Below are 13345 nucleotides of genomic sequence, written 5' to 3' on the forward strand. Positions count from 1 at the left end.
AAAATGCCGAAATGACAAAAACGATGGGTTATAGCCCATGTTTTTTTAAATTTTGAAAAAAAAAGTTATCCTCGTTTCTCATCATTTTGGACCATGGGCTATAGCCCATATCGTACGGCATACTATAGCGCGCCGTTTTTCATCATTTTTGAGGATTTGAAAAAAATGACGAAATGACAAAAACGATGGGTTATAGCCCATGTTTTTTTTAATTTTGAAAAAAAAGTTATCCTCGTTTCTCATCATTTTGGACCATGGGCTATAGCCCATATCGTACGGCATACTATAGCACGCCGTTTTTCATCATTTTTGAGGATTTGAAAAAAATGACGAAATGACAAAAACGATGGGTTATAGCCCATGTTTTTTGAAATTTTGAAAAAAAAAGTTATCCTCGTTTCTCATCATTTTGGACCATGGGCTATAGCCCATATCGTACGGCATACTATAGCGCGCCGTTTTTCATCATTTTTGAGGATTTGAAAAAAATGACGAAATGACAAAAACGATGGGTTATAGCCCATGTTTTTTGAAATTTTGAAAAAAAAGTTAGCCTCGTTTCTCATCATTTTGGACCATGGGCTATAGCCCATATCGTACAGCATACTATAGCGCGCAGTTTTTCATCATTTTTGAGGATTTGAAAAAAATTGAAAAAACGATGGGTTATAGCCCATGTTTTTTGAAATTTTGAAAAAAAAAGTTATCCTCGTTTCTCATCATTTTGGACCATGGGCTATAGCCCATATCGTACGGCATACTATAGCACGCAGTTTTTCATCATTTTTGACGATTTGACAAAAATTAAAAAATTAAAAACACGATGGGTTATAGCCCATGTTTTTTGAAATTTTGAAAAAAAAAGTTATCCTCGTTTCTCATCATTTTGGACCATGGGCTATAGCCCATATCGTACGGCATACTATAGCGCGCCGTTTTTCATCATTTTTGAGGATTTGAAAAAAATTACGAAATGACAAAAACGATGGGTTATAGCCCATGTTTTTTGAAATTTTGAAAAAAAAAGTTATCCTCGTTTCTCATCATTTTGGACCATGGGCTAAGGCCCAAAATCGTACGGCATACTATAGCACGCAGTTTTTCATCATTTTTGACGATTTGACAAAAATTTAAAAATTTAAAAAACGATGGGTTATAGCCCATGTTTTTTGAAATTTTGAAAAAAAAAGTTATCCTCGTTTCTCATCATTTTGGACCATGGGCTATAGCCCATATCGTACGGCATACTATAGCGCGCCGTTTTTCATCATTTTTGAGGATTTGAAAAAAATGACGGGTTATAGCCCATGTTTTTTGAAATTTTGAAAAAAAAAGTTATCCTCGTTTCTCATCATTTTGGACCATGGGCTATAGCCCATATCGTACGGCATACTATAGCGCGCCGTTTTTCATCATTTTTGAGGATTTGAAAAAAATGACGAAATGACAAAAACGATGGGTTATAGCCCATGTTTTTTTAAATTTTGAAAAAAAAAGTTATCCTCGTTTCTCATCATTTTAGACCATGGGCTATAGCCCATATCGTACGGCATACTATAGCTCGCCGTTTTTCATCATTTTTGAGGATTTGAAAAAAATGACGAAATGACAAAAATGATGGGTTATAGCCCATGTTTTTTGAAATTTTGAAAAAAAAAGTTATCCTCGTTTCTCATCATTTTGAACCATGGGCTATAGCCCATATCGTACGGCATACTATAGCGCGCCGTTTTTCATCATTTTTGAGGATTTGAAAAAAATTACGAAATGACAAAAACGATGGGTTATAGCCCATGTTTTTTTAAATTTTGAAAAAAAAAGTTAGCCTCGTTTCTCATCATTTTGGACCTGGGCTATAGCCCATATCGTACGGCATACTATAGCACGCAGTTTTTCATCATTTTTGACGATTTGACAAAAATTTAAAAATTTAAAAAACGATGGGTTATAGCCCATGTTTTTTGAAATTTTGAAAAAAAAAGTTATCCTCGTTTCTCATCATTTTGGACCATGGGCTATAGCCCATATCGTACGGCATACTATAGCACGCCGCTTTTCATCATTTTTGAGGATTTGAAAAAAATGAAAAAATAAAAAAACGATGGGTTATAGCCCATGTTTTTTGAAATTTTGAAAAAAAAAGTTAGCCTCGTTTCTTATCATTTTGGAGGATTTGAAAAAAATGACGAAATGACAAAAACGATGGGTTATAGCCCATGTTTTTTTTAATTTTGAAAAAAAAAGTTATCCTCGTTTCTCATCATTTTGGACCATGGGCTATAGCCCATATCGTACGGCATACTATAGCACGCCGTTTTTCATCATTTTTGAGGATTTGAAAAAAATGGAAAAAACGATGGGTTATAGCCCATGTTTTTTGAAATTTTGAAAAAAAAAGTTATCCTCGTTTCTCATCATTTTGGACCATGGGCTATAGCCCAATATCGTACGGCATACTATAGCACGCAGTTTTTCATCATTTTTGACGATTTGACAAAAATTTAAAAATTTAAAAAACGATGGGTTATAGCCCATGTTTTTTGAAATTTTGAAAAACAAAGTTATCCTCGTTTCTCATCATTTTGGACCATGGGCTATAGCCCATATCGTACGGCATACTATAGCGCGCCGTTTTTCATCATTTTTGAGGATTTGAAAAAAATGACGGGTTATAGCCCATGTTTTTTGAAATTTTGAAAAAAGAAGTTATCCTCGTTTCTCATCATTTTGGACCATGGGCTATAGCCCATATCGTACGGCATACTATAGCGCGCCGTTTTTCATCATTTTTGAGGATTTGAAAAAAATGACGAAATGACAAAAACGATGGGTTATAGCCCATGTTTTTTTTAATTTTGAAAAAAAAAGTTATCCTCGTTTCTCATCATTTTAGACCATGGGCTATAGCCCATATCGTACGGCATACTATAGCGCGCCGTTTTTCATCATTTTTGAGGATTTGAAAAAAATGACGAAATGACAAAAATGATGGGTTATAGCCCATATCGTACGGCATACTATAGCGCGCCGTTTTTCATCATTTTTGAGGATTTGAAAAAAATGACGGGTTATAGCCCATGTTTTTTGAAATTTTGAAAAAAAAAGTTATCCTCGTTTCTCATCATTTTGGACCATGGGCTATAGCCCATATCGTAGGGCATACTATAGCGCGCCGTTTTTCATCATTTTTGAGGATTTGAAAAAAATGACGAAATGACAAAAACGATGGGTTATAGCCCATGTTTTTTTTAATTTTGAAAAAAAAAGTTATCCTCGTTTCTCATCATTTTGGACCATGGGCTATAGCCCATATCGTACGGCATACTATAGCGCGCCGTTTTTCATCATTTTTGAGGATTTGAAAAAAATGACGAAATGACAAAAACGATGGGTTATAGCCCATGTTTTTTGAAATTTTGAAAAAAAAAGTTATCCTCGTTTCTCATCATTTTGGACCATGGGCTATAGCCCATATCGTACAGCATACTATAGCGCGCAGTTTTTCATCATTTTTGAGGATTTGAAAAAAATGCCGAAATGACAAAAACGATGGGTTATAGCCCATGTTTTTTGAAATTTTGAAAAAAAAAGTTATCCTCGTTTCTCATCATTTTGGACCATGGGCTATAGCCCATATCGTAGGGCATACTATAGCGCGCCGTTTTTCATCATTTTTGAGGATTTGAAAAAAATGACGAAATGACAAAAACGATGGGTTATAGCCCATGTTTTTTTTAATTTTGAAAAAAAATGTTATCCTCGTTTCTCATCATTTTGGACCATGGGCTATAGCCCATATCGTACGGCATACTATAGCGCGCCGTTTTTCATCATTTTTGAGGATTTGAAAAAAATTACGAAATGACAAAAACGATGGGTTATAGCCCATGTTTTTTTTAATTTTGAAAAAAAAAGTTATCCTCGTTTCTCATCATTTTAGACCATGGGCTATTGCCCATATCGTACGGCATACTATAGCGCGCCGTTTTTCATCATTTTTGAGGATTTGAAAAAAATGACGAAATGACAAAAACGATGGGTTATAGCCCATGTTTTTTGAAATTTTGAAAAAAAAAGTTATCCTCGTTTCTCATCATTTTGGACCATGGGCTATAGCCCATATCGTACAGCATACTATAGCGCGCAGTTTTTCATCATTTTTGAGGATTTGAAAAAAATGCCGAAATGACAAAAACGATGGGTTATAGCCCATGTTTTTTTAAATTTTGAAAAAAAAAGTTATCCTCGTTTCTCATCATTTTGGACCATGGGCTATAGCCCATATCGTACGGCATACTATAGCGCGCCGTTTTTCATCATTTTTGAGGATTTGAAAAAAATGACAAAATGACAAAAACGATGGGTTATAGCCCATGTTTTTTTTAATTTTGAAAAAAAAAGTTATCCTCGTTTCTCATCATTTTGGACCATGGGCTATAGCCCATATCGTACGGCATACTATAGCACGCCGTTTTTCATCATTTTTGAGGATTTGAAAAAAATGACGAAATGACAAAAACGATGGGTTATAGCCCATGTTTTTTGAAATTTTGAAAAAAAAAGTTATCCTCGTTTCTCATCATTTTGGACCATGGGCTATAGCCCATATCGTACGGCATACTATAGCGCGCCGTTTTTCATCATTTTTGAGGATTTGAAAAAAATGACGAAATGACAAAAACGATGGGTTATAGCCCATGTTTTTTGAAATTTTGAAAAAAAAGTTAGCCTCGTTTCTCATCATTTTGGACCATGGGCTATAGCCCATATCGTACAGCATACTATAGCGCGCAGTTTTTCATCATTTTTGAGGATTTGAAAAAAATTGAAAAAACGATGGGTTATAGCCCATGTTTTTTGAAATTTTGAAAAAAAAAGTTATCCTCGTTTCTCATCATTTTGGACCATGGGCTATAGCCCATATCGTACGGCATACTATAGCACGCAGTTTTTCATCATTTTTGACGATTTGACAAAAATTAAAAAATTAAAAACACGATGGGTTATAGCCCATGTTTTTTGAAATTTTGAAAAAAAAAGTTATCCTCGTTTCTCATCATTTTGGACCATGGGCTATAGCCCATATCGTACGGCATACTATAGCGCGCCGTTTTTCATCATTTTTGAGGATTTGAAAAAAATTACGAAATGACAAAAACGATGGGTTATAGCCCATGTTTTTTGAAATTTTGAAAAAAAAAGTTATCCTCGTTTCTCATCATTTTGGACCATGGGCTATAGCCCAATATCGTACGGCATACTATAGCACGCAGTTTTTCATCATTTTTGACGATTTGACAAAAATTTAAAAATTTAAAAAACGATGGGTTATAGCCCATGTTTTTTGAAATTTTGAAAAAAAAAGTTATCCTCGTTTCTCATCATTTTGGACCATGGGCTATAGCCCATATCGTACGGCATACTATAGCGCGCCGTTTTTCATCATTTTTGAGGATTTGAAAAAAATGACGGGTTATAGCCCATGTTTTTTGAAATTTTGAAAAAAAAAGTTATCCTCGTTTCTCATCATTTTGGACCATGGGCTATAGCCCATATCGTACGGCATACTATAGCGCGCCGTTTTTCATCATTTTTGAGGATTTGAAAAAAATGACGAAATGACAAAAACGATGGGTTATAGCCCATGTTTTTTTTAATTTTGAAAAAAAAAGTTATCCTCGTTTCTCATCATTTTAGACCATGGGCTATAGCCCATATCGTACGGCATACTATAGCTCGCCGTTTTTCATCATTTTTGAGGATTTGAAAAAAATGACGAAATGACAAAAATGATGGGTTATAGCCCATGTTTTTTGAAATTTTGAAAAAAAAAGTTATCCTCGTTTCTCATCATTTTGAACCATGGGCTATAGCCCATATCGTACGGCATACTATAGCGCGCCGTTTTTCATCATTTTTGAGGATTTGAAAAAAATTACGAAATGACAAAAACGATGGGTTATAGCCCATGTTTTTTTAAATTTTGAAAAAAAAAAGTTAGCCTCGTTTCTCATCATTTTGGACCTGGGCTATAGCCCATATCGTACGGCATACTATAGCACGCAGTTTTTCATCATTTTTGACGATTTGACAAAAATTTAAAAATTTAAAAAACGATGGGTTATAGCCCATGTTTTTTGAAATTTTGAAAAAAAAAGTTATCCTCGTTTCTCATCATTTTGGACCATGGGCTATAGCCCATATCGTACGGCATACTATAGCACGCCGCTTTTCATCATTTTTGAGGATTTGAAAAAAATGAAAAAATAAAAAAACGATGGGTTATAGCCCATGTTTTTTGAAATTTTGGAAAAAAAAGTTAGCCTCGTTTCTTATCATTTTGGAGGATTTGAAAAAAATGACGAAATGACAAAAACGATGGGTTATAGCCCATGTTTTTTTTAATTTTGAAAAAAAAAGTTATCCTCGTTTCTCATCATTTTGGACCATGGGCTATAGCCCATATCGTACGGCATACTATAGCACGCCGTTTTTCATCATTTTTGAGGATTTGAAAAAAATGGAAAAAACGATGGGTTATAGCCCATGTTTTTTGAAATTTTGAAAAAAAAAGTTATCCTCGTTTCTCATCATTTTGGACCATGGGCTATAGCCCAATATCGTACGGCATACTATAGCACGCAGTTTTTCATCATTTTTGACGATTTGACAAAAATTTAAAAATTTAAAAAACGATGGGTTATAGCCCATGTTTTTTGAAATTTTGAAAAAAAAAGTTATCCTCGTTTCTCATCATTTTGGACCATGGGCTATAGCCCATATCGTACGGCATACTATAGCGCGCCGTTTTTCATCATTTTTGAGGATTTGAAAAAAATGACGGGTTATAGCCCATGTTTTTTGAAATTTTGAAAAAAAAAGTTATCCTCGTTTCTCATCATTTTGGACCATGGGCTATAGCCCATATCGTACGGCATACTATAGCGCGCCGTTTTTCATCATTTTTGAGGATTTGAAAAAAATGACGAAATGACAAAAACGATGGGTTATAGCCCATGTTTTTTTAAATTTTGAAAAAAAAAGTTATCCTCGTTTCTCATCATTTTAGACCATGGGCTATAGCCCATATCGTACGGCATACTATAGCGCGCCGTTTTTCATCATTTTTGAGGATTTGAAAAAAATGACGAAATGACAAAAATGATGGGTTATAGCCCATATCGTACGGCATACTATAGCGCGCCGTTTTTCATCATTTTTGAGGATTTGAAAAAAATGACGGGTTATAGCCCATGTTTTTTGAAATTTTGAAAAAAAAAGTTATCCTCGTTTCTCATCATTTTGGACCATGGGCTATAGCCCATATCGTACGGCATACTATAGCGCGCCGTTTTTCATCATTTTTGAGGATTTGAAAAAAATGACGAAATGACAAAAACGATGGGTTATAGCCCATGTTTTTTTAAATTTTGAAAAAAAAAGTTATCCTCGTTTCTCATCATTTTAGACCATGGGCTATAGCCCATATCGTACGGTATACTATAGCGCGCCGTTTTTCATCATTTTTGAGGATTTGAAAAAAATGACGAAATGACAAAAATGATGGGTTATAGCCCATGTTTTTTGAAATTTTGAAAAAAAAAAGTTATCCTCGTTTCTCATCATTTTGAACCATGGGCTATAGTCCATATCGTACGGCATACTATAGCGCGCCGTTTTTCATCATTTTTGAGGATTTGAAAAAAATTACGAAATGACAAAAACGATGGGTTATAGCCCATGTTTTTTTAAATTTTGAAAAAAAAAGTTATCCTCGTTTCTCATCATTTTGGACCATGGGCTATAGCCCATATCGTACGGCATACTATAGCACGCAGTTTTTCATCATTTTTGACGATTTGACAAAAATTTTAAAATTTAAAAAACGATGGGTTATAGCCCATGTTTTTTTAAATTTTGAAAAAAAAAAGTTATCCTCGTTTCTCATCATTTTGGACGATGGGCTATAGCCCATATCGTACGGCATACTATAGCGCGCCGTTTTTCATAATTTTTGAGGATTTGAAAAAAATGACGAAATGACAAAAATGATGGGTTATAGCCCATGTTTTTTGAAATTTTGAAAAAAAAAGTTATCCTCGTTTCTCATCATTTTGAACCATGGGCTATAGCCCATATCGTACGGCATACTATAGCGCGCCGTTTTTCATCATTTTTGAGGATTTGAAAAAAATTACGAAATGACAAAAACGATGGGTTATAGCCCATGTTTTTTTAAATTTTGAAAAAAAAAGTTATCCTCGTTTCTCATCATTTTGGACCATGGGCTATAGCCCATATCGTACGGCATACTATAGCGCGCCGTTTTTCATCATTTTTGAGGATTTGAAAAAAATGACGAAATGACAAAAACGATGGGTTATAGCCCATGTTTTTTTAAATTTTGAAAAAAAAAGTTATCCTCGTTTCTCATCATTTTAGACCATGGGCTATAGCCCATATCGTACGGCATACTATAGCGCGCCGTTTTTCATCATTTTTGAGGATTTGAAAAAAATGACGAAATGACAAAAATGATGGGTTATAGCCCATATCGTACGGCATACTATAGCGCGCCGTTTTTCATCATTTTTGAGGATTTGAAAAAAATGACGGGTTATAGCCCATGTTTTTTGAAATTTTGAAAAAAAAAGTTATCCTCATTTCTCATCATTTTGGACCATGGGCTATAGCCCATATCGTACGGCATACTATAGCGCGCCGTTTTTCATCATTTTTGAGGATTTGAAAAAAATGACGAAATGACAAAAACGATGGGTTATAGCCCATGTTTTTTTAAATTTTGAAAAAAAAAGTTATCCTCGTTTCTCATCATTTTAGACCATGGGCTATAGCCCATATCGTACGGCATACTATAGCGCGCCGTTTTTCATCATTTTTGAGGATTTGAAAAAAATGACGAAATGACAAAAATGATGGGTTATAGCCCATGTTTTTTGAAATTTTGAAAAAAAAAGTTATCCTCGTTTCTCATCATTTTGAACCATGGGCTATAGTCCATATCGTACGGCATACTATAGCGCGCCGTTTTTCATCATTTTTGAGGATTTGAAAAAAATTACGAAATGACAAAAACGATGGGTTATAGCCCATGTTTTTTTAAATTTTGAAAAAAAAAGTTATCCTCGTTTCTCATCATTTTGGACCATGGGCTATAGCCCATATCGTACGGCATACTATAGCACGCAGTTTTTCATCATTTTTGACGATTTGACAAAAATTTAAAAATTTAAAAAACGATGGGTTATAGCCCATGTTTTTTGAAATTTTGAAAAAAAAAGTTATCCTCGTTTCTCATCATTTTGGACCATGGGCTATAGCCCATATCGTACGGCATACTATAGCACGCCGTTTTTCATCATTTTTGACGATTTGACAAAAATGAAAAAAACAATGGGTTATAGCCCATGTTTTTTGAAATTTTGAAAAAAAAGTTAGCCTCGTTTCTCATCATTTTGGACCATGGGCTATAGCCCATATCGTACAGCATACTATAGCGCGCAGTTTTTCATCATTTTTGAGGATTTGAAAAAAATTGAAAAAACGATGGGTTATAGCCCATGTTTTTTGAAATTTTGAAAAACAAAGTTATCCTCGTTTCTCATCATTTTGGACCATGGGCTATAGCCCATATCGTACGGCATACTATAGCACGCAGTTTTTCATCATTTTTGACGATTTGACAAAAATTAAAAAATTAAAAACACGATGGGTTATAGCCCATGTTTTTTGAAATTTTGAAAAAAAAAGTTATCCTCGTTTCTCATCATTTTGGACCATGGGCTATAGCCCATATCGTACGGCATACTATAGCGCGCCGTTTTTCATCATTTTTGAGGATTTGAAAAAAATTACGAAATGACAAAAACGATGGGTTATAGCCCATGTTTTTTTAAATTTTGAAAAAAAAAGTTATCCTCGTTTCTCATCATTTTGGACCATGGGCTATAGCCCATATCGTACGGCATACTATAGCACGCAGTTTTTCATCATTTTTGACGATTTGACAAAAATTTAAAAATTTAAAAAACGATGGGTTATAGCCCATGTTTTTTGAAATTTTGAAAAAAAAAGTTATCCTCGTTTCTCATCATTTTGGACCATGGGCTATAGCCCATATCGTACGGCATACTATAGCACGCCGTTTTTCATCATTTTTGACGATTTGACAAAAATGAAAAAAACAATGGGTTATAGCCCATGTTTTTTGAAATTTTGAAAAAAAAGTTAGCCTCGTTTCTCATCATTTTGGACCATGGGCTATAGCCCATATCGTACAGCATACTATAGCGCGCAGTTTTTCATCATTTTTGAGGATTTGAAAAAAATTGAAAAAACGATGGGTTATAGCCCATGTTTTTTGAAATTTTGAAAAAAAAAGTTATCCTCGTTTCTCATCATTTTGGACCATGGGCCCATATCGTACGGCATACTATAGCACGCAGTTTTTCATCATTTTTGACGATTTGACAAAAATTAAAAAATTAAAAACACGATGGGTTATAGCCCATGTTTTTTGAAATTTTGAAAAAAAAAGTTATCCTCGTTTCTCATCATTTTGGACCATGGGCTATAGCCCATATCGTACGGCATACTATAGCACGCCGCTTTTCATCATTTTTGAGGATTTGAAAAAAATGAAAAAATAAAAAAACGATGGGTTATAGCCCATGTTCTTTGAAATTTTGGAAAAAAAAGTTAGCCTCGTTTCTCATCATTTTGGACCATGGGCTATAGCCCATATCGTACGGCATACTATAGCACGCCGCTTTTCATCATTTTTGAGGATTTGAAAAAAATGAAAAAATAAAAAAACGATGGGTTATAGCCCATGTTTTTTGAAATTTTGAAAAAAAGAGTTAGCCTCGTTTCTCATCATTTTGGACCATGGGCTATAGCCCATATCGTATTATAGATTAGTTTCAGGTGGGGTAATCTAAACACAGCATCTTAACACTGGTTGTCAAGCTATTTAGTATTTTTTGCAGTTTCCCTGCTTGAAAGGGATGGCACAGACCATATGGAGATTGTTACTGGGTTTCACTCATACAATGACCACACAGTTTCCTTCTTTTTACTCTTCTTTACTTTGTAGTTGAGTACAGTTGTACAGGTATTGTGTAAGTCAGTTAGTGGGTAAGTCAGGTAAGGTGAAACACCTTAAAGGGAAAATAAAAAAGAACTAATGTAAGTATAATGCACATTCAATCAATACACATACTTTACATGTTCTAAACACCTAAATATCATTTTTACTTAAGTGTCTCTTAATCAACTCATTTCTAAATCAATTCATTTTTTGCTCAATTCGTTTCTAAACAGTTTTTAAACATAATAAACTCATGAAATGTAAATTAAATAAACTGAATTAATTAGCATAATTGAAACGTTTTTATCAATCAATAATCAATTCAAATGTATTTTAAATCAAATGATCATGTTCATTGTTCATGTCCAATTGGCCATCATGTTTCCTTTAACTTCAACTCAAGTCATCATAAACAACAACAAACAATAACAAGTGTCCATGAACTGGCATGCAACTGGCATGATCTGTCACAGATATACAGTTCTCTCACCGGCTGTCTCTCCAGCATTTATATGGCTGCACCGTTCTGCTCTGCTGTTTGTGTGTGTTGCTCCTGTTTGGATGCACACTGCTGTTTCTCATGGAGGTTTGTGTGTTTCCTGTGTTTGGCCAACGCCCTACTCTCAGGTGCAGTGAATGCACTGATGCTGATTAGTGAGGCAATTGGGGAGTGAGTGAGTGAGTGACAATCAGCAGAGTGTCAGTGGCAATGATTGTCAGTCCAGATTTAACCCTTTGCTCTCCATTTCTCCAAGTTGACTTCACACTGGTGAAATAGTGAATTTCATATTTAATGTGAACATACAACAGGACTAAGGTTAGCAGGTTACAGCGCTGTAGGGCTTCGAACCCTATATCCAGGCAGAAGCTTGGATACACTACCAGCGCTTTCTTTTGCTTTGCAACACCATGGTCCAAATTCACAACGGCGTTTACGATGATAACATGACGTGACGTGCTAGCGGAATTTACGTGGATTTCCCACATTTTAATTTGGAATTCAAGGAAATGGCCGTGAACTTGACGCTCACGTAGGTTGGTCGGAAACTCCGTCAAATCCTCTTTAGGTGGCGTAGACATTTGCGGAGGCATACACTTGCGTATAGATTTATTCAGAAGGCTTTAGTCTTCATGCTGAATCAATAAATTGTTCCCAAATCTCAGATAAAATATGTAGGCATGTGTCCCCAACATATTCGCCGCGGACAAAGCCGCCTGACTTTCTTTTCTTCTTTCTAATGATTTGATCGGCCCAAAACATTGTGTTCATTGTCATGATTTGTCACGATCCGAGTTGGCTTTGTCCGCGGCGTAAGTCTTTAAATAAATTAAATAAGAAAGTGCCGATGGGAGAATGCATTGGGGTTTCATTTCCTGGGCCGTTCGTTGTTCTGAAAGGGGGAGGGACTGCCGCGCTCTATAGTCTTCATCATTGTTGAGGAATTTAAAAAAGGTGAAAATCGTGGAAAAGCGAAAGGCTATATAACCCATGGTCCAAAATGATGAGAAACGAGGATAACCTTTTTTTTTTAAATTAAAAAAACATGGGCTATAACCCATCGTTTTTTTAATTTTTTAATTTTTGTCAAATCGTCAAAAATGATGAAAAACTGCGTACTATAGTATGCCGTACCATATAGGCTATAGCCCATGGTCCAAAATGATGAGAAACGAGGATAACCTTTTTTTTTTAATTTAAAAAAACATGACCCAGCCCCCTGGTTGAAAGAAAAAGACATTCTAAATTGAGTCTAGGTAGCAGCAATAGTAACATGCATAGTTGCATTACAGCAATACAGTAACAGTAAGATCTGTTTAACATTTGGTCTGTTTGTGTGTGTTAGCTTATTGTTTACAATATAATATTTGACATAAATGTTACAACACTTCGTCTTGGAACTACTGTAGCCGTATTTAGAAACACGCTGCTCTGTTACTGTTTTGTTTTACAGTTTAATGTGTAGTGTAACAATTACATTATACAGCCATTTAACGGTGTTTAGCTTACCATTTGTATGCGACGTGAACTTCATCGACGACAATGCCCAGTAGGTTTTCACGATACACTTGTGATGAAAGCATATCACGCCATTTATCGTTAAGTAACCAAGATTCCGGGCTGCCAAAGACCAGCTGACATCGGCCGTCGAGGATGTCGGCGTGTGCTGCATTATCTACGAGTTGCGCAGCATAGAGTCCAAGATTCGTAGCCTCTTTGATTTGATCTGCTACGAG

The sequence above is a fragment of the Protomyctophum bolini genome, assembly GCF_963924005.1.
Source record: "Protomyctophum bolini genome assembly, chromosome: 12".
In the NCBI taxonomy this organism is placed as follows: Eukaryota; Metazoa; Chordata; class Actinopteri; order Myctophiformes; family Myctophidae; genus Protomyctophum; species Protomyctophum bolini.